Here is a 22364-nt window from a genome sequence, read left to right on the forward strand (position 1 = left end):
TGTGGTGAGTAGTTGACTGAGAGAGAAAGACAATAGTTGAACCGTTTTGTACAAAAAATATCTTCCAAGATGAAGGAGAAGCAAGAGAGAGAGACAGAGAGAGCTAGCTATATTTGGTTGTATTTTTTTAAACTTTCACTTTCCCTTAGATAGCAAAAGAAGATAGCCAGTGCAATGCAGTATTGCATGTGTCTGTCACCTTGATTACTAAAATGTTTCTCTCGACCTGTGCACCTACGTTGTAAACTTTAATTCGTAGGCTAGATTGTAGCAACATCATGATGGGTATAGAGAAAATTGTATCATGTAGTAGTAGCCTAAGCCTATCGATGTTACAGTGAGCTGGTTGAATGGAATATGAATAACAGTCATCCTATATGCTGTAATAGAAATAAGGCTATGTTCATGAGAAGAAAAAAAATCATCCTCCCTCATCTTAAACAGCACCCACCGCCCTTGGTGTGTGTGCGTGTGCGTGTGTGTGTGTGTGTCTAATGAGCATGGCTGGCCAGCTACATTGTGAGTCAGGGTAGGGGCTGCTCTCAATAGCACTGGCCTGGGTCGATGTGTCTAGATTTATTACACTGCACTATATGCCTCATTAACTGTCCCTCTGGACTGAGGAAGCATGTTTTCTTGGGACCTCCTTATCCTTTGTGTGATTCTCATACCCGACTCTCACTGAAATAGTAAAGGAAACCAATGTCCAATATTGCTGACAGCAGTGGATTTTAAATGGACTAATACGATGCGCTTCGATACCAAACCGATCTAATGAGATCCAAACATTGGTGGGGATGTTGTATTTGCATCATGGTAATTGTTTGTGTGTAGCAAATGCCTTGTACAGTAGCCCACACTGTAATGGAAAACTGTCAATTATATGGTCATTATTTGTATTACCAACAGTAAAATACTCTGAAACATTTTACTGCAGCATACTGTAAATTATGGTGCATTGTGGGAAAATTTGGTGGTCGGGAAAATAATTGCTGTATTTTGAATAGTACTGTAATTCCACCCTGTATAATACAGTACCGTATCTTTTGTGCGCCAAATACCTTTTGACCGCTAGTGGGTGCATGGTATTGTTGTTTCTGGCTAATTCACATTATAACATATTTTGAGGTGTGACAGTATATTTCTTGCACCCATTAGTGAGAATGCTGTACCAAATGAACTCCTGTATGGTTATAGTGCCCCATCAATTTAAAATGTATAGGGGACAGATTAGAGTGGCAGAAAGTATTAAACCTTAACCACGTTAGCATTTTGCCATGTCCTTTCGATCTGTTTTGCACTGTAGCCGCTGCCAGTTTGGAAGAATTTCACTGGGCGAAAAGGGTCAATATTAAGGGATATATTTATCTATATATTTCCGGATATCTGACATTTTATTAAATGTAGGATGTAGACATGCTCCAGATATGCATGTCCTTAATTTCAGATACGGAGCTAGGATATTCTCCGTAATGGGACAGTTTCTACATGCATCCAATCTGGACCTCAGAAATCTCCCTGCTACCGTATGAGTTTAAATGTATTTGGCTTTGGCGAATGTAAACTTCAAATATATATATATATTTTTTTTAATATATTTTTTTATTTAATACACCGTTTACGCACTCATTTGTGGCGCCCAAATAAAAAAAATGGAGATCCACAGCAGAAAATACATGATTTGTTCTGCTATGCTACCAGTTATAGTGCTTTTAGCTTGCAGTTTGCTCGTGTCTACATGGAGAGGGAATACAAACATTTGAGGAAGTTATTTAAAAAAAAAAAAGATTTCATATTTGTCAAAACTCCTCAAAACTCCTCAAGTCCTCAAAACTCGAATGACCATCAGAAGTCCTTGTTCAGCATATCAATATGTAGGTCTACTGTCAGTACTTGTCATCATATAGAGAAAACAAGATGTAGAAACAGGCCTCTCTCAGGATATCTAATGAACCAACATCCCACCATTCAATGTGGGATATCCGGAGGGATATCCCTTTCCCACCTGGACAAAAGCAACACTTATGTGAGAATGCTATTCATTGTCTACAGCTCAGCGTTCAACACCATAGTACCCTCAAAGCTCATCACTAAGCTAAGGATCCTGGGACTAAACACCTCCCTCTGCGACTGGATCTTGGACTTCCTGACGGGCCGCCCCCAGGTGGTGAGGGTGGGTAGCAACACATCTGCCATGCTGATCCTCAACACTGGAGCTCCCCAGGGGTGCGTGCTCAGTCCCCTCCTGTACTCCCTGTTCACCCACGACTGCATGGCCAGGCACGACTCCAACACCATCATTAAGTTTTCAGAAGACACAACAGTGGTAGGCCTGATCACCGACAACGACGAGACAGCCTATAGGGAGGAGGTCAGAGACCTTGCCAGGTGGTGCCAGAATAACAACCTCTTCCTCAACGGAACTAAGACTAAGGAGATGATTGTGGACTACAGGAAAAGGAGGACCAAGCACACAGCCCTTCTCATCGACAGGGCTGTGTTGGAGCAGGTTGAGAGCTTCAAGTTCCTTGGTGTCCACATCAACAACAAACTAGAATGGTCCAAACACACCAAGACAGTCGTGAAGAGATTCCCCCTCAGGAAACTAAAAAGATTTGGCATGGGTCCTGAGATCCTCAAAAGGTTCTACAGCTGCAACATCGAGAGCATCCTGACTGGTCACATCGCTGCCTGGTACGGCAATTGCTCGGCCTCTGACCGCAAGGCACTACAGAGGGTAGTGCGTACGGCCCAGTACATCACTGGGGCTAAGCTGCCTGCCATCCAGGACCTCTACACTAGGCGGTGTCAGAGGAAGGCCCTAAAAATTGACAAAGACCCCAGCCATAGACTGTTCTCTCTACTACCGCATGGCAAGTGGTATCGGAGTGCCTAGTCTCGGACAAAAAGGCTTCTCAACAGTTTTTACCCCCAAGCCATAAGACTCCTGAACAGGTAATCAAATGGCTACCTGGCTACCTGGACTATTTGCATTGTGTGCCCCCCCCCCCCGCCAACCCCTCTTTTAACACTGCTGCTACTCTCTGTTTATCATATATGAATAGTCACTTTAACTATACATTCATGTACATACTACCTCAATTGGGCCGACCAACCAGTGCTCCCGCACATTGGCTAACCGGGCAATCTGCATTGTGTCCTGTTTTACTGTTGTTTATATTTCTTTACTTATCTATTGTTCACCCAATACCTTTTTTGCACTATTGGTTAGAGCCTGTAAGTAAGCATTTTGTATGTTGTATTCGGAGCACGTGACAAATAAACTTTGATTCGATGTGTAGGGCATTTTTCAATGTGACCTGCCATATTGCAATATTCTTCCTTTTGGCGTGACCTTGTCTTTAAATCCCTGAAGGACGCAGGCAATGACCGGTGTCAGAGAAATAACTAACGTAGCACATGGCACTGTATCATGAAAGTAATTCAGGCCTTATTGAATTGAACTGTTAAACGGCGGAGTGTTTCCTGATTATGTCGCTGGCGATTATCTTCAGTAAGAGGAACATAACCCGCACGGTCTCAAAGCTCCCTATATTTGACACGGTTTAATGTAAGCCATTGATTTTTGTGTTACTCAAAGCGGAGATGGCATCAGTAGGGGATTTCTTGCCTTGGTCACTGCTGCCAGGGCCCAAATAAACAAACTGAACAGGCTGATGTTTGTGGGTGTTGCCGGGCTGGTCCGGGTTGGGTCTCTAAGGCCCTGTGTAACGGTTGGCCCTGTGTAACCCAGCACCTGAAATGACACTACGGGGTCCATTCAGCTGATTCAACATTTTTTAAAGGTTTTTGATAGTTCGACCTGAACGTCACGTTTCCCCACAATGGTGCACACCATTCTTCAATAGACTTCAAGGTATGTTTGCTCCTGTCTGGTGGATGTGGCGGGGTGACCGTTTGAAATAGCAAAATGAGTGCAGCAGCACACCACGTGCAATCGCCCACCATGATCACAACGTTCTTCAATTGGTCATTCAGAACAGCACCATTTCCGTTGAGTTAAACATCGCACTCTGTTGTGCCCTGCTAAATGTGACCCAGCTTTCCCCTGGCTCGCAGTCGGGGGAATTACAATACTAACGCCATAGTGATTCTGCCAGATCAAATGACACAATGTCTAATTAGCGGTGGAGTGCCGGCACCAAACAAGTCCACTCTCAACTCCTTCTCTATTGCGCTAGTTGAATCCAATTGTGAAAGAACAAAGAAAACAAAGTCTCCCGCTGATATAGACTCCTATGACTCAATGTTTACATATTTCAACCAGGATTTAGGTCTGAAACTGGTGCAAATACACATGACTAGATCAGAATAACAGCAGCTCTGCGTTTTGAATGAGTTAATGTATAAAGCTAGACAGCTAATTCTGACCCACACTTTAAGCCTATTTGCTTAGAAGAGATTGACAGACACCTCCTAACCATACAAGCATTTTCTTTTTTTAGATTAGATGTTGAATAGTGAAAGTAAATTACAGGGCACAGTGCAAATCTTAAACTCCAAGCACGCAGGTACATTTTAGTAGTTTAGCAGATGCTCTTATCCAGAGCGACTTAACAGTAGTGAGTGCGTACATTTGTATACCTTTTTTCCACACTGGTCCTCCATGGGATACAAACACACAATCCTGGCATTGCAAGTGCCACGCTCTAACTACTGAGCCACACGAGGCTAAAGTGAAATAAAGGTCAAAGTGAAATAAAAACACATTTAAGAATAAGGACTATAAACAAATATATATTTAAATGAATATGCAAAAATACCGTATATTAACACTGTAACAATGGTACATATCCGTTGGTGCGGGGGCAGGATAAGGGGCAGGAAGGGAACAGGGGAGCTTTGTGGTGAGCTTAGAGGACACTATGGTATTGATGCCGAGCTGTAGTCGATGAACAGCAACCTCACATGTGCATTCCTTTTGTCCAGATGGGTGAGGGCAGTGCGCAATTCAATGACGATTGCATCGTCAGTGGATCTGTCAGGGCGGTAGGAGAATTAGAGAGGGTTGAGTGTGTCAGGGAGGGAGGAGGCGATGTGGTCTTTGACCTAGCATCTTGAAAAACTTTGTGGTGACAGAGGTGAGTGCTACGGGTCAGTAATCATTCAGTTCAGTTACTTTCCCTTTCTTGGGCACTGGGATGATAGTGGATATCTTGAAGCAGGTGGAGATAATGGTCTAAGCTAAAGAGAGATTAAAGATATCTGAAAACACAACGGCAAGCTGGTCTGCACATGCTCCGAGGGCACGGCTGGGGATGCTATTTGCAAAGGTTAACACATTTGAATGACATATACTGTACATCCTTTGTGGAGACCGTAAGTACATAGCCCTCGTTGTCCTCAGGGGCTCTCGTCGGCAGCTTAGAGTCGTCGTTGTGCTCGAAGCGTGAGAGAAAGGGGTTTAGGTCTTCCGGTAGGGCGGTGTTGGTGTCTGCAACGTGACTGGCTTTCCGTGATCATTAGGAGCCCCTGCCACATACGCCTCGTGTCCGACCCTCTAAATTGCTCCTCCACTTTGTTCCTATACCTGTGTTTCGCCATCTTGAATGATCTGAGTTGGTCGTATTTGTGCTGTTTCAATCAAATTGATTTATAAAGCCCTTTTTACAAAGTGCTATACAGAAACCCAGCCTAAAACCCCAAACAGCAAGCAAAGCAGATGTAGAAGCACGGTGGCTAGGAAAAACTCCCTAGAAAGGCAGGAACTTAGGAAGTAACCTAGAGAGGAACCGGGCTCTGAGGGGTGGCCAGTCCTTTTCTGGCTGTGACGGGTGGAGATTATAAGAGTAAATGGTCATTTAAGGCCATATTTTTCTTAAAGATGTTCATAGATGACTAGCAGGGTCAAATAATAATCATAGTGGTTGTAGCGGGTGCAACAGGTCAGTACCTCAGAAGTAAATGTCAGCTGGCTTTTCACAGCCGAGCATTCAGAGGTTGAGACAGCAGGTGCGGTAAAGAGAGAGAGCTGAAAACAGGAGGTCTGGGACAAGGTAGCACGTCCGGTGAACAGGTCAGGGTTCCCTAGACGCAGGCAGAACAGTTGAAACTGGAGCAGCAGCATGACCAGGTGGACTGAGGACAGCCAGGAGTCATCAGGCCAGGTAGTCCTGAGGCATGATCCTAGGGAGTGCAGGGAGAGAGGGAGAGAATTAGAGGGAGCATACTTAAATTCCCTTAAATTTCCACACCAGATAAGGCAGGATAATTACACCAGATATAACAGACTGACCCTATAACATATTGATCATATATAACAGACTTACCTATACTATTGTCCCCGGTCACCTTGCTGTGTTCATCAAAGGCATCTCTCTCCTGTAGTTTCCCTACAATGCTGCCATCATTTTGATTTGGGTAAGTTTTGAATGATACTTGGTATCACATCATCTATTAACTTTTTGATGATTCCGGTGACTGAGTCAGCAAATTCATTGATATAAACCCCTAGAGGCAACCTGGAACATATTCCAGTCCACGTGATCAAAATAGTCTTGGAGCGTGAATTCCCTCTTGAGACTTTGTTTGTAGGCCGGGAGAAGCAAAATGGAGTTGTGGTCAGATTTGCTGAAAGGAAGGCTAGAGAGGGCCTTATACCTGTGTTGAAAAGGCATGTAGACTACGGTTTGCAACTGCACATGGGGACAAAGATCCTACTTTTTGGAGAAATATCCTCTGGTCTGATGAAACAAAAATACAACTGTTTGGCCATAATGACCATCGTTATGTTTGGAGGAAAAAGGGGGAGGCTTGCAAGCCGAAGAACATAATCCCAACCGTGAAGCACGGGGGTGGCAGTATCATGTTGTGGGGGTGCTTTGCTGCAGGAGGGACTGGTGTATTCCATAAAATAGATGGCAACATGAGGTAGGAAAATTATTTGTATATATTGAAGCAACATCTCAAGACATCAGTCAGGAAGTTAAAGCTTGGTTGCAAATGGGTCTTCCAAATGGACAATGACGCCAAGCATACTTCCAAAGTTGTGTAAAATGGCTGAAGGACGACAAAATCAAGGTATTGGAGTGGCCATCACAAAGCCCTGACCTCATCCTATAGAAAAACGTGTGGGAATAAGGAGGCCTACAAACCTGACTCAGTTACACCAGCTCTCTCAGGGGGAATGGGCCAAAATTCACTCAACTTATTGTGGGAAGCTTGTGGTCGGCCACCCAAAACGTTTGACCCATATTAAACAATTTAAAGGCAATGCTACCAAATACTAATTGAGTGTCTGTAAACTTCTGACCCACTGGGAATGTGATGAAAGAAATTAAAGCTGAAATAAATCACTCTCTCTACTATTATTCTGACATTTCACATTCTTAAAATAAAGTAGTGATCCTAACTGACCTAAGACAGGGAATCTTTACTAGGATTAAATGTCAGGAATTTTGAAAAACTGAGTTTAAATATACTTGGCTAAGGTATATGTCAACTTCCGACTTCAACTGCACATGTTAGAAAGGTGCAAGTATTTCTGAGATTGGCAATTTGCATAATTCCTTTTAATAATTTAGTTTGATGCTAAAGGCTATCCTTTTCCATATTTTTCAGGTATTGAAATCTCCCCCCACCGTAGTCAGCACGGAGGGAGGGGAGGCCACAGTCGCATCCTGGAAGTGGTATGCGTTGATGAATGAGGCTTATCATCTCCTCATCCAAGGTGCAGCTGTGGGCTCCTCTCCCTCCCAGAAGGGTCCAGATGTGAAGTGCCAGGGAGCCTTATGACCATTTTACTCTAATAAACCATCTACTAAACAAAACTGACCATCAATAATAATAATGTATTACATTTCTATAGTGCTTTTCATAACGATCTCAAAGCGCATTTAAAGCAAAAAACAAACAAAGCAATACAACACAATGAGTATCCTAGCTATAGTTGGACAGGTCAACCGATAAAGGCCAAGTCTTTGCATCCTCCAAAGATGGAGAGGAACAGTTCATGGCTTGATCAGAGGACGGTGGTCAGGAAGATGATTGATGAAGAGAGAGTCTGGTGACGATCTTGTAGAGGGCTAACCTAGGAACTAGCCTGAGTCGTGTTTCCACACATAGTTCAGAGTGGTAACCAGGCATCCTCATTACGAGTCCTCTGCCTCAGCACTGCATTTCTTTAATGCATCTCCCATTCCTTTCCAGCTTCAGGAGACTCTTTAATTGATACATGCGTAGGCTTATGGGGACTCAAGTTTACTCCAAATACGTCATTCCAAATACTAGCTACTTAGCTGACTTTAACCCAAAACAACACTCTAGTAGTGAAAGGTCACTGGATGGGGCTACAGACGATCCTTTCCGGTTCATATGTGAAGCCGTAACTGATGGTGCGCTCAAGACAACAGGGAACGTGCTCCGACTGGAAATAATCATTTTGAACGGTCATCCAACTCGGAATTGCGTCAGGAACCCGGGCGTCATCCCAGCGGTCCGACTTCTCCGACCTTAAGATCACCCGACGTCACGATTTTTCTTTTTTTTGTCTGAGCTCCTTCCCGGTTGTCTTGAACGCACCAAAAGTAATATGTTTAGACCGCGGCATACTTTTTACTAAACAGTACCTGCTAAATAGTACGTAGTACGATTAGTACACAGTATGAACTTCAAATAAGTCATAGGAAAGACAGATTTTGGACACAGCCAGTAGCTCAGATAGTAGGCACAATTACACAACGTCCCTATATATTCCTCAGTATTTCACTCCTTTAATTGGCAGTGTTGTATGTGTGCGTTTGTGTGTCTGTGCCTACATTTGCAGGCATGTGCATGTGTACTTTTTCATTTGGTTAAAGGATAGATGCTGCACACAACCCCTTTCTGTCTTAGTCCTGTGGTTGGGAGAAGCGGATTGGTTATACTGTACAACACATTACTGTAGATCAGTCTGTAAAGGCCCGGAGAACGAGAGAAAGAGAATGATGGGAACGAAAGGGAGGTGTGGAGACATGATAGATAAGAGGGGAGAAGGGGAATGGTTGGAAAAGAGAAACAGAGAGAGAAACAAGAGGGAGAGGGACAGAAAGAAAGGCTCAGGGAGACACGTATGAGTCCAGCTGGTACAGTCCAGGACTTGAGTGGAAACAGCAGCGTCTGAGTTTCTTCCTGAAAGGCAGGAGTCAAATGCTTGCAGATATTACATCATTTTTACTGTGGTATTTCCTCAAGGAAACACCTGCTTCGATCATTTTTCCGCTGATTCCTTTATGTGCCCTCTGAAGTATGTAGTCGATAAACTGTAGGCATATCCTCTCTCAAATATTGAAACGGAACACTTGCAAGCAAACGTTCACATTTCATACTTGAAAGAGAACCTAGTACAGCTTTGCAGATGTGATCGGCAGACATATGCTATATATAAATCTGCAGTCATTGCAAATGTTGCATGACATTAAAGATGAGATGCTGTGCTGTTTTAGTGTTTCACGAGGACATGTTTTGGCCTTGCATTCCAAAAAAAGTCTGTGAGAACAATACTGTGCTAAGGAAAACATCTATGAACTGGGAACGGAACGAATGATCTCGAAAAAGCCTTAGAGGGAAGTATCTATATGTGTGTCTATACTGCCTGATTAGTCCATTGATGCGGCAAGTCATGAATGCTCCCTGATTAATAGTTTGCTGTAGTAATCACAGAGGGGGATGGATCCACCCACCCAGGCAGAGAAAAAGACACCAAGTTCACCTCCCAGCCTGGTGTGATGAAAGGAAAGGGAAAGGGGGATACCTAGTCAGCTGTACAACTCAATGCATTGATCAGTAATGAATGAACAAGTCATGTGCATAACAATGGTAGCAAATTTGCAATCATTTGTACAATGTTCCAGAACACGGCACCGATAACGCTCTAGAATCTCCTGTCCATGTTCTAGATTATTTTCTAGAATAATATCTCTTGACAGTCTCACCTTCCTTTCAATGTTCTAGAATAACATCTTTCTCTCATTGTTCTAGAGCAGGGGGTATTCAAATCGTAGCCTATCAGGTCCGGAGTACTGCTGGTTTTCTGTTCTAGCTGATAATTAATTGCACACGCCTGGTGTTCCAGGTCTAAATCAGTCCCTGCACTGTTAAAATGAAGTGCTTTGTAAGACTTAAACTAGTGGTAACTGAGCCGCCATCACATTAAAGGAGACAAAAACGTATCTTTTCTGGAGTATTTAAACACAATGTGGTAAGGGTTTTGGGACAGATTTGTCATAGGGTCCAGGGATGTGTTTACACTAAGCTAACCTGTGGACTTGTTTTAAGATGGTCATACCAAGGATCATTTAGCTATTTTATATTGAATTTTAGGACCTGTAAGTATAAAAATATACTAATATTTGATGAAACACTGAATTTGGCCTTACTGCTATTAGCAGCCAGGTCCCCCTTGATACAAGTCAGTATAGGGGCAACAGTGACCGCTGTTACCTTCAAGAAGGTTTCAGTTCGCTAGGGAATTGTGCATGGAAATGGCAGATGGGTGTAAGCATCTGCCTTTGGTGCCAAAGCTTGGATGTTTAAATCCAGCAATGGAAAGTTATTTGTTTTAAGCCTATCCCAAACCTTAACCCTTACCTTAACCATTCGGGGTTCAAGCCTAACCTTAAAAATTCAGAGTTAATAAACTTAACCTTAAACTCCTCGAAATTTGACATTTGGAAGAACTTCAAAATTTGGATGAACGTCTACTTAGGACAGGAGCCTATGAGAGCTAGTTGGCTATTAGCCCATAGAAACGCATTAAATAACACGCGGCAAAACAGATAGTAAAAAAATTAATCAACAGGAAGTATGTTTTGAAGTGTTGGTTCTATATCTAAGAGATATAAGAAAGTTCAGAAAAGTATTTGTATTTTATTTTTACCCTACAAGGTGTTGAAAGTGTTCCACAAGGTTGTTGGCCCATGTTGACTCCAATGCTTCCCACAGTTGTGTCAAGTTGGCTTTGAGTGGTGGACCATTTGTGATACACACAGGAAACTGTTGAGTGTGTAAAATCCAGCAGTTTTGCATTTTCGACACACTCAAACCGGTGCGCCTGGCACCTACTACCATACCCCATTCAAAGGCACATACATATTTTGTCTTGCCCATTCAACCTTTGAATGGCACAGACACACAATCCATGTCTCAATTGTCACCAAGGATTAACTATCCTTCTTTAACCTGTCTCCTCCCCTTCATCTACACTGATTGAAGTGGATGTAACAATTGATACCAATAATGGATCATAGATTTCACCTGGATTCACCTGGTCAGTCTATGTCATGCAAAGAGGTGTTCCTGATTTTTTTGCACACTGTGTATACTTTTCTCAAATAAAATATTTTTCGTCACATGCTTTGTAAACAAGAGGTGTGGACTAACAGTGAAATGTTTACTTACGGGCCCTTCCCAAAAATGCAAAGAGAAAGAAAATATAGAAATAATAAAAACATGTCATAATAAAAAGTAATAATATATACAAAATGAGTAAATACTTGGCTATATACAAGGGGTACCAGTACCGAGTCGAAGTGCAGGATTATGATGAAAATTGAGGTAGATATGTACATATAGCTAGGAATAAAGTGACAGATATTAAACACTAGCAGCAGCGTATGTGATGAGTCAAAAAAAAGTTTGTGCAAAAAGGGTCAGTGCAGATCGTTAAATAGTTAACAGAATAGCTACCCGGACTAACACTTTAGCAGTCTTATGGCTTGGGGGTAGAAGCTGTAAAGGGTCCTGTTGGTTTCAGACTTGGTGCATCAGTACCGCTTGCCTTGTGGTAGCAGAGAACACAGTTTTAGGACTTTCCTCTAACACCACCTGGTATAGAGGTGCAGGATGGCAGGGAACTTGGCCCCAGTGATGTACTGAGTCATCCCTACTACCCTCTGTAGTGCCTTGTGGTTTTGATGCCAACAAGTTGCCATACCAGGCAGTGATGTAGCCAGTCAAGATGCTCTCAATGGTGCAGCCATAGAACCTTTTGAGGATCTGAGGGCCCATGCCAAATCTTTTCAGCCTCCTGAGGGGGAAGAGGCATTGTCTTACCCTCGTCATGACTGTGTTGGTGTGTTTGGACTATGATAGATCCTTAGTGAAGTGGACACAGAGGAACTTGAAGCTCTTGACCCACTACAGTCCCGTCGATGTGAATGAGGGCATGATCAGCCCTCCGTTTCCTGTAGTCCATGATTAGCTCCTTTGTCTTGCTGACGTTGAGAGAGAGAATGTTGTCTGGCACCACACTGACAGGTTTGTGACCTCCTCCCTATGGGCGGTCTCATCGTTGTCAGTGCGGCCACAGTCGTGGGTGAACAGGGATTACAGGAGGGGACTTAACACACATCCCTGAGGGGTCTCTGTGTTGACGGTCAATGTGGCGCATGTGTCGTTGCCTACCCTCACCACCTGGGGGTGACCCGTCAGGAAGTCCAAGATCCAGTTGCAGAGGGAGGTGTTCAGTCCCAGGGTCCTTAGCTTTGTGATGTAATCAATGAACATCTTTTTTCACTTTGTCCATTTGGCAAAAGTCAGTGTGGAGTGCAATAGAGATTGTTTCATCTGTGGATCTGTTGGGGCAGTATGCAAATTGGAGTGGGGCCAGGGTGTCTGAAATGATGGTGTTGATGTGAGCCATGACCAGCCTTTCAATGCATTTCATGGCTACAGATGTGAGTGCTACGGTGCAATAGTCATTCAGACAGGTTACGTTGGAGCTCTTGGGCACAGGGACTATGGTGGTCTGCTTGAAACCTTTAGGTATTACAAACTGGACCAGAGGGAGGTTGAAAATGCCAGTGAAGACACTAGCCAGCTGGTCAGCGCATGCTCAGAGTACACTTCCTGGTAATTCATCTGGCCCTGCAGCCTTGCGAATGTTTAAGTAACTGGTTCCACAGCCTTTTTTTGATCCAAGTGTTACCATATCTAAAAGGAATTAGTTGGTCCAAACGTACCTCCTACTTGAGGAAACTTTGGCAAAAATGTAAGTAATATGTTAATTCAACTATAATTATTAATTGAGATTAAAAAAAGGCTGTGCAACTGGTTACACAAACACACACTCACAGTGCTTTCAACATACAATGTTTTCAACTTACGTATTTGACACAGGTTGACATTCAGTGCGATCTGACTCCTTGACTTTTTCCACATTTTGTTACGTTACAGCCTTGGATGAAATTAAATATTTTCCTCATAAATCTACACACAATACCCCATAATGACGAAGTGAAAACACGTTTTTCAGTGGCAGGGACTGGGAGATAGTCAGGATCAAGGGAAATCAAAGTACAGAGAGATCCTTGATAGAAACTTGCTCCAGAGCGCTCAGGACTGGGGCGAAGATTCACCTTCCAACAGGACAACAACCCTAAGCACACAGCCAAGAAAACGAAGGAGTGGCTTCGGGAAAAGTCTCTGAATGTCCTTGAGTGGCCCAGGCAGAGCCCGGACTTGAACATCTCTGGAGAGACCTGAAAAATGCTGTTCAGCGACGCTCCCCATCCAACTGGACAGAGCTTGAGAGGGTCTTCAGAGAAGAATGGGAGAAACTCCCCAAATACAGGTGTGGCAAGCTTGTAGCGTCATACCCAAGAAAACTCGAGGCTGTAATTGTAAAGTACAGAGTAAAGGGTCTCAATACTCATGTAATGTGATATTTCAGTTTCTTTAAAAAAATATGTTTTTCATTGTCAATATGGAGTATTGTGTGTAGATTAATGAGGGGATTTTTTTTTTTTTTACATTTTAGAATAAGGCTGTAACGTAACAAAATGTGGAAAAAGTCAAGGGGTCTGAATACTTTCCAAATGGACTGTACATGATTACATTGTGCATGTTCGTTAATACAGTAACTATTATTCAAACATGTCCTCACTTGGGATTTGAACTCACAACCACTTGGTTCATGGCATGTCGACCTTCAATCTATGCCACCATGTCTGTGTTAATTATCAGTTAATCATACTGTTCTCTCATCATTGATTTGATTTAGTTATGTAAGCAATTTTTGTCTAATGTTGTTGGGGCATATTACTCTGTTTTAATGTTACCCCTTAATCACTATAGTTTTTCTTGAGTGTATTGTTAACAGAGCTGAGATGTACTTTGAAGTACAAAGTGTAGAAATACATGGAAATTAGTTATTGGTACAGACAGCAGGAAGATTGGAATGCTGTGAACCAAGAGGTTGTGAGTTCAAATCCCAAGTGAGGACATGTTTGAATAATAGTTACTGTATTAACGAACATGCGCCATGTAATCGTGTACATGTATAAGATGAAAACATTGTTTGTTAAAGGCACTGTGTGTAACTAGTTCTACAGCCTGTTTAGGTAATAATTTCTAGTTGAATGAACATATGATACAATTTGAGCAAACACATTTTAAGTTGACTGAATTTTAGCATTTTCTTTTCTAATGTTGGAGTTCAGTTTGGACTGACAATTTTTTAGGTTCAGGTAACACTTTGACCAAAAAAGTTGAGCAAACAAAATCAATGGAAATATGGAACTATATTTGACCTTTATGGACAAGAAATCGAGGCAGTAGCTACGTATCCATAAACTTGTCCAGTGATTTTTTTGTTGACAAACGTTCGCATAGAAAATAGAAAAAAATTCTACAATTGTGCGCTTCCATTGAGTGGCCCAGCCAGAGCCCAGACATTGTGTCGTTAAAATTAGCTGGACGTAATGATGTCACACCAAAAAAAACAAAAAAAAACACAGAAAACACCAAATGTCAAATAAAAATTAAGTGGTCGAAGCATCTCCATTATCCATTTAGGCAAATTGGTGAATAAATCGGTGACATTTTGTATGCCGTCCAACCTATCTGTTTCATGTCTCAGGTAGCCCGCAAAAGCCAGCATGGATAGAATGCAAGAATTGACTAATATTTGCCATTTCTAATAATTATCATGTGCCAAGGTAATAATTGGTACGGTGAAATGTGCAACTGTAAAAGATAAGTGAAGCAATTTAAGGCATTCCTGAAAGTCAAGACAATCCTTGTCCTGCAAAGAAATCTTATATTCATAGTTAAACGTGGGGTGGACCTTTACAGTTACATTATGACATCACGTGCCCTGCATACATTCAAAAGTATTCAGCAGTCATCATTTATGCGAAAAAAATACTGTGTCCATCATAATTTGTTGCAATAAAGAAAGTTAGACAAAATTAAAATCCACCCCTGTTGGAACGGATACAAATTTTGATTCTTTGAACATTTGTCCTATAGCTGCCGTTTCCATTACACGTTGCAATGGGTTTTTTTTGCGACGTTGCTTTTGTCGAATAAACCCGAGTCAATGGAAACCTGTCTAATAACTGCTAATGTTAGCAGTAGCACTTATATAAACTTTAGCCCAGGGCTCAATACAATCTACCAGTCATCCCCATTATGCTAATGATAGGATGCAATAACATAGGATAGAATGCAATAACATGTGGTTTGGTGCGGTAGGCCAATGCTAGAGCAGGCTAAATTGGCAGTGGCCATTTAATGTGGTATATCACATGTGGGTCATACATCAAACAATAGATGAAGCTCATGAAAGCTAGTAGTCAAACAAGTCAGCAGTGTTAACTAAAAAGCAGGCCTTCGATTTTCACAAATGTACGAAAGGTGCAAACAATGACATGTGCCAATAAACAACTACATGTAGCATCATGAAAACGGATCACTGCATCAAAATGGCTGTTTGACTCGGACTATTAGCATTGGCTGGCTGAAATGCTACACAAAACAAATGTTCTTATTGAGTGAATTCCATTTATGTTTCCTTCAATGTGATAAAATGTTTTACTCATTGACACATACTGTCTTAGATTGTTTTTGGAGCATTTCATATGTACGTTTGGTGTGCTCTTACCTGTCTGAGTTTGTGAAGGACTCGAATACAGGGGAGGCGCCCGCATGTTTTTATGCCTGACCATTGAGCTTGCTAGAGGGCACACCTGCCATGTATGCCCTCTCTCCACCTCCATGCCTCAGATTGGGTGCATTCTGAACAGTGCGCCAGCACAATGTTTGGAGTTCACCTTTTGCGTCTGATATTGGGGCCCAAGCTCCTCACACAGTATGTGGCTTTGTGGTTGAGGGGGTAAAATTCCAATCTTACTGCTCCAGCAGTCTGGTGTTCATTTTCCCATTTCCGCCTTTCCAACTTTCACTTTTTCTCTGATTCTAATCCGTTTAAACAAAGCACAAAAAAATAAATGTGGCATTTCACATTCTCTATAGGCCCTTTTCAGACTTAAGATAAGTTGTCCATGTTAAGCCTATGTATCTCAAATCTGAATCGGACCCCATGTACTCAGTGTACTAAGGGTGGTTCAGCACAACAGTTTAGTCCTGCTAAGTGGACTAAGGTGGTGTTTTGACAAGCAGGAGACCCAGGTTCACATTCACCTTATCACATGAATACCAGTTATGAAAGCCCATTTTACACATGTGACGTCATGTTACTACCTCTGCTATAACTTAGTCCTAAACATTTTGATTGTAACATTATTTATAATCTCACAATGGGCCTGGCCATTGTAAGTGCCAAAGTTTACCCTAGGAAAAGTATTCATTTCCCAGTGTCTTTTAAAATGTTAATCAAAATATAGACAAAAAAAAAATCTAACAATATTTGTACAAAAAAACAACAATTTGAAATGCAAAACCATTCGAATGAATGAGAGACGTAGTCTGCCAAAACATTCTGTGTCCGTTTGGATGCTTTTACATGCACTGAAACACCCAAACAAATGTCCCAGCGCTCTCTAAAAAACACAATTATTCAGATTGAAGAAACACTTTGGGTGTTTAAGAGCACTTCCATTCTGCTTTTTTAAATTAATTCAGTGTATCAGAACACTTCCATTGGGTTTACATTCAAACACACTCCAGACACCAGATCTCATCTTAGTTGCACCACTTCATGGTTTGTGGTTTTATCACACAATTATGGTGTTTTTCAGTCTTTCTGTTTTACGGGTGTGATTAAAAGGGAGACTTTTTTTTTTTTAAAGCAGTGGAACTGGCCTTGAGTTCCAGATTTGAATGTGAGGGTTCTAGAGTATTGTTTTCTCTCCATGCTCTACAATCTCATGTCCTCTCAGTGCTCTATAATCTCAGATGTTTTTCTGGGTTAGTTCGTACAGTCCCTCTGGCTATCTACTCCGATTTAAGAGCACGCTCGTCTGAGTGTGCCAGAGCAGCAGAATAACTGATGAATTTACGAACGCTCAACACCCGTTGATTATGGCCGGTGTCAGGAAAAGTGTCATTAAATTGTGAAAGGTGACTGCCAGCAGCAGCCTAATCAGCTCTGTGAGTGAGGTACGGCTGAAGTCGGAAGTTTACATACACTTAGGTTGGAGTCATTAAAACGCGTTATTCAACCACTCCACACATTTCTTGTTAACAAACTATAGTTTTGGCAAGTCTGTTAGGACATCTACTTTGCGCATTCCGACTTCAACTGTATTCTCTCATTTAGAGTTGAAGTTGGAAGTTTACATACACCTTAGCCAAGTACATTTAAACTCAGTTTTTCACAATTCCTGACATTTAATCCTGGTAAAAATGCCCTGTCTTAGGTCAGTTAGGATAACCACTTTATTTTAAGAATGTGAAATGTCAGAGTAATAGAGGAGAGAATTGTTTATTTCAGGTTTTATCTCTTTCATCACATCCCCAGTGGGTCAGAAGTTCACATACACTCAATTAGTATTTGGTAGCATTGCCTTTCAATTGTTTAACATATCGGGTAGCCTTCCACAAGCTTCCGACAATAAATTGGCAGAGCTGGTGACAGAGCTGGTGTAACTTGAGTCAGGTTTGGAGGCATCCTTGCTCGCACGCTTTTTCAGTTCTGCCCACAAATTTTCTATGGGATTGAGGTCAGGGCTTTGTGATGGCCACTCCAATACCTTGACTTTGTTGTACTTAATTTGCCACAACTTTGGAAGTATGCTTGGGGTCAGTGTCCATTTGGAAGACCCATTTGCGAACAAGCTTTAACTTCCTGACTGATGTCTTGAGATGTTGCTTCAAAATATCCACATAATTTTCATGCCTCATGATGCCATCTATTTTGTGAAGTGCACCAGTCCCTCCTGCAGCAAAGCACGCCCACAACATGATGCTGCCACCCCCGTGTTTCACGGTTAGGATGGTGTTCTTCGGCTTGCAAGCCTCCCCCTTTTTCCTCCAAACATAAAGATGGTCATTATGACCAAACAGTTCTATTTTTGTTTCACCAGACCAGAGGACATTTCTACAAAAAGTACGATCTTTGTCCCCATGTGCAGTTGCTAACCGTGGTCTGGCTTTATGGCGGTTTTGGAGCAGTGGCTTCTTTTGGAGCAGTGGCTTCTTCCTTGCTGAGTGGCCTTTCAGGTTATGTCGATATAGGACTTGTTTTACTGTGTGTATAGATACTTTTGTACCTGTTTCCTCCAGCATCTTCACAAGGTCCTAAGCTGTTGTTCTGGGATTGATTTGCACTTTTCGCACCAAAGTACGTTCATCTCCAGGAGACAGAATGGGTCTCCTTCCTGAGCGGTATGACCTCTGCGTGGTGTAAGGACTATTTGACCAAGAAGGAGAGTCATGGTGTGCTGCATCACATGACCTGGCCTCAACAATCATCCAACCTACACCCAATTTAGATAATTTGAGATAATTTGGACCGCAGAGTGAAGGAAAAGCAGCCAACAAGTGCTCAGCACATGTGGGAACTCCTTCAAGAATGTTGGAAAAGCATTCCAGGTGAAACTGGTTGAGAAAATGCCAATAGTTGTCAAAGCTGTCATCAAGACAAAGGGTGGCTACTTTGAAGAATCTAAAATCTAAAATATATTTTGATTCGTTTAACACTTTTTGGGTTACTACATGATTCCATATGTGTTATTTCATAGTGTTGACGTCTTCTCTATTATTCTACAAAGTAGAAAATAATAAAAAATAAACAAAAACCCTTGAATGAGTAGGTGTTTCCAAACTTTTGACTGGTACTGTATATGTAAATGTCACGTTTGTCGTATGAATCGGACCAAGGCGTAGCGTGGTATGTGTACATTTTTTATTATAATAAGAATGAACAATGAACAAATTAACAAAACGTGAAGCTATACAAATGAGTGCTGACAGGCAACTACACACAGACAAGAACCCACGAACACCAAAGGGAAAATGGCCACCTAAATATGATCCCCAATCAGAGACAACAATAAACAGCTTCCTCTGATTGGGAACCATATCAGGCCACCATAGACATACAAATCACCTAGACCTACAAAAACCCTAGACATACAAAAAACCCTAGACAATACAAAAACTAACGTACCCACCCTAGTCACACCCTGACCTAACCAAAATATAAAGAAAACAGAGATATCTCAGGTCAGGGCGTGACAGTAAATCAACTTCCTGTATGCATTATGCAATTTTATACACTGTAGAATTAATCATAAGACCATTCAGTTGCTTTCAAAAAACAATTTCACACATCTGCTGTTGTTTAATATATAGTAATGATTGCTTAATTATGTGTGGGATTGGGAGTGATGCAGATGTGTCTAGCTGGGTTGATTGATAGAAATAAGAAAGTCAATTGTTTAATAAAAATTTGCATTTAACAAACGTCTTATTTTTTACCAGCATCTTAGTTTTTACCACGCTCAACTTTTTTCATTCATCTTTTTCACTCCGGACGCTTTATCTGGACATGGTTATACAGAACCTCCACCAGCCGGAAAAGCTAAGTAGTAACATTATCACGATGCCATCTAATTGCAGCCGCTGTACTAATAATATACAGGAGAACTATCACCTTATTGTCACCTTATGGTGAGGATACCCGTGTTGCAAGCCACGCTTCAGATGCAATCGTTAGGGAAGGTCAAAGGATAAAACAGCGTCTGTCCGACCAGTGAGTACAGATAGTAGTATAGATCTCCCTGCACAGTCCCCACAGCCGGACAATTTTCTCAAGGCTTCTGGAAAGAAATACTGTCGGCATGCACAACCGGTGTCGCTCATTCAGCCGACAGAAACTTTCAACCAGTTCTCCCCATTAAGCATCGAGTCAGATGCCGAGCCTTCTCTGGTCTCTCCTCCAGCCATTACGGGGTCTGAGCCGCCGAAGCCTCCCAACGTTAGCGCTGACAAATTGAAAACCCTAGTCATTGGCCACTCCATTACTCGCAATATTAGACTTCAAAACAATCATCCAGCGATCATACACTGTTTACCACGGGGCACGGCTACCGACGTAAAGGCTTATCTGAAGAGGGTGCTGGCTAAGGCTAAAACTGGTGAGCATAGAGAGTATAGGGATATTGTTATCCACGTCGGCACCAACGATATTAGGATGAAACAGTCAGAGGTCACCAAGCGCAACATAGCTTCAGCATGTAAATTAGCTAGACAGGTGTGTCAACATCGAGTAGTTGTCTCTGGCCCCCTCCCAGTTAAGGGGAGTGATGAGTTCAACAGCAGAGTATCAAAACTCAGTCGCTGGTTGAAAACTTTTTTCTGCCCCTCTCAAAATATGGAACTTGTAGATAATTGGCCCTCTGGGACTCGCCCACAAACAGGACCAAGCCTGGCCTGCTGAGTAAATGACTAGCTGGAGGGGTGCTCTCGTCTTATCTATCAACATAGACAAGGCTCTAACTCCTCTCCACAATGAGATAGGGTGCAGGCCAGGCAGCAGGCTGTTAGCCAGCCTGCCAGCTTAGTGGAGGCTGCAACTAACACTGTCAGTGTAGTCAGCTCAGCTATCCCCATTGAGACCGTGTCTGTGCCTCGACCTAGGTTGGGCAAAACTCAACATGGCGGTGTTCTCCTTAGAAATCTCACTGGAATAAAGGCCTCCTCCATTCCTGTCAATATTGAAAGAGATTATGATATCTCCCATCTCAAAATAGGGCTACTTAATGTTAGATCTCTCACTTCCAAGGAAGTCAATGAACTAATCACTGATCATAATCTTGATCTGGTTGGCTTGACTGAAATTTGGCTCAAGCCTGATAAATTTACTATGTTAAATGAGGCTTCTCCTCCTGGTTACACTATTGACCATATCTTCCGCGCATCCTGCGAAGTTGGAGGTGTTGCTGACATTTACGATAGCAAATTTCAATTTACCCCCCAAGAATTACAGCATTTTTGTCGTTTGAGCTTCTAGTCATGAATTCTATGCAGTCTACTCAATCCCTTTTTATAGCTACTGTTTACAGGCCTCATGGGCCTTATACAGCATTCCTCACTGAGTTCCCTGAATTCCTATTTGGACCTTGTAGAAATATTCAAATTTTTGGTGACTTCAATATTCTCATGGAAAAGTCCACAGACCCACTCCAAAAGGCTTTCGGAGGCCATCATTGACAAAGTGGGTTTTTGTCCAACATGTCTCCGGACCTATTCATTGCCACAGTCATACCCTGGATATAGTTTTGTCCCGTAGAGTAAAATTGTGGATCTAAATGTTTTAACTCATATTCCTAGACTATTACTTATTATGTTTGCAATCACAACAAATAATCTGCTCAGACCCCAACCAAGGATCATTGAAAGCTGTGCTATAAAATCTCGGATTCCTAGATGCTCTTCCACGCTTCCTCCACCTACGCAAGGACGTACAAAAACCTGTTAACCACCTAACTGAGGATCTAAATTGAACCTTGCGTAATACCCTAGATGCAGTCACACCCTTAAAACAAAACAAAACAAAAAAGAGACAGTCTGTCTCTCACCTGGCCTTTCCATGCCTAGCATGGACAGAGAGTTAGGAGCCAGTGTGTGTGCAAACATGTACGCTTATATGTATGTGTATGTGTGTGTTTCATTGGCAAATTGTGTTTGGCATTAGAAGTTGCATCTGTGTGTGTGTGTGTGTCTCTTGAATGGCTGAGTGATTAACCAATAATTTCTCTCTATCTCTCTCCTCACTGACCTTTTCCCTCCTCTGTGCTGATTGAAGGGTTGTGAATGCTAGGCATGGAAAGGCCAGGTGAGAGACAGACCGTCTGTGTGTTTACCTCCACCAGCTTCCTACCAGGGAAGAGTGGGTGGGAGTGATTGTGTGAATTTAAAGTTGAGGAGAAAGAAGCGGAGAGGAGAAGAGAAGAGGATGCCATGTAAAAGTGTCAGGATTGGGGTAAATGTATAGTGAACAAAAATATTAACGCAACATGCAACAATTTCAACAGTTCATAAGGAAATTAGTCAATTGAAATAAATAAATTAGGCCCTAATCCATGGATTTCACATGACTGGGCAGGGGCGCAGCCATGGGTGGGCATAGGAGTGCATAAGCCCATCCACTGGGGAGCCAAGCCCAGCCAATCAGAATT

General features: G+C 42.2%; 1 protein-coding gene across 1 annotated transcript in view; it reads left to right on the forward strand.

Moving 5' to 3' along the window:
* itgbl1 (integrin, beta-like 1) overlaps positions 1-22364 on the forward strand; it is a 123239-nt gene that overhangs the window by 35683 nt on the left and 65192 nt on the right. The gene's annotated exons all lie outside the window — the stretch shown is intronic.

Source organism: Salvelinus fontinalis, chromosome 19, assembly GCF_029448725.1.
Source record: "Salvelinus fontinalis isolate EN_2023a chromosome 19, ASM2944872v1, whole genome shotgun sequence".
NCBI lineage: Eukaryota > Metazoa > Chordata > Actinopteri > Salmoniformes > Salmonidae > Salvelinus > Salvelinus fontinalis.